The following is a 316-nucleotide window of genomic DNA, read 5'->3' as shown; positions in this document are numbered from 1 at the left end:
TTTCTCCCTGGGCCTACAGGAATCCGCAGGGCTTGGTCCGGGTCTGATGGGAAACAGCCCGCGAAGTAGCTGTCCAAAGTAGTCCACAAGGATATCCCGGTGAGATAAGGACTGATGAATAGCCACGATCCCGACCCGAGCCCGCTGTGACCCCCGCTTTGCTTTCTCGGGGCTAGGCAAGCGCCTCGCCCAGAGGCAGCTGGCACCTGGGATCCTTGTCCGAAAATCATGGTAGCCGGGTATGGACGGGCCTGGGGGAGCCCCTCCCGGCCCGACTGCAATAGCGGGGGGGGGAGAGGCACGGGGCAGCTGTGAG

The 316-nt window shown here is 63.3% G+C and overlaps 1 protein-coding gene across 1 annotated transcript in view; it reads left to right on the top strand.

Annotated features, from left to right (window-relative positions):
- The window catches only part of HOXC13 (homeobox C13), a 4,279-nt gene that overhangs the window by 1,955 nt on the left and 2,008 nt on the right, over positions 1-316 (top strand). The gene's annotated exons all lie outside the window — the stretch shown is intronic.

The sequence above is a fragment of the Alligator sinensis genome, unplaced genomic scaffold (genome assembly GCF_000455745.1).
Source record: "Alligator sinensis unplaced genomic scaffold, ASM45574v1 scaffold1542_1, whole genome shotgun sequence".
NCBI classification, from domain to species: Eukaryota; Metazoa; Chordata; order Crocodylia; family Alligatoridae; genus Alligator; species Alligator sinensis.
This window is presented reverse-complemented; position numbering and strand designations above follow the sequence as displayed.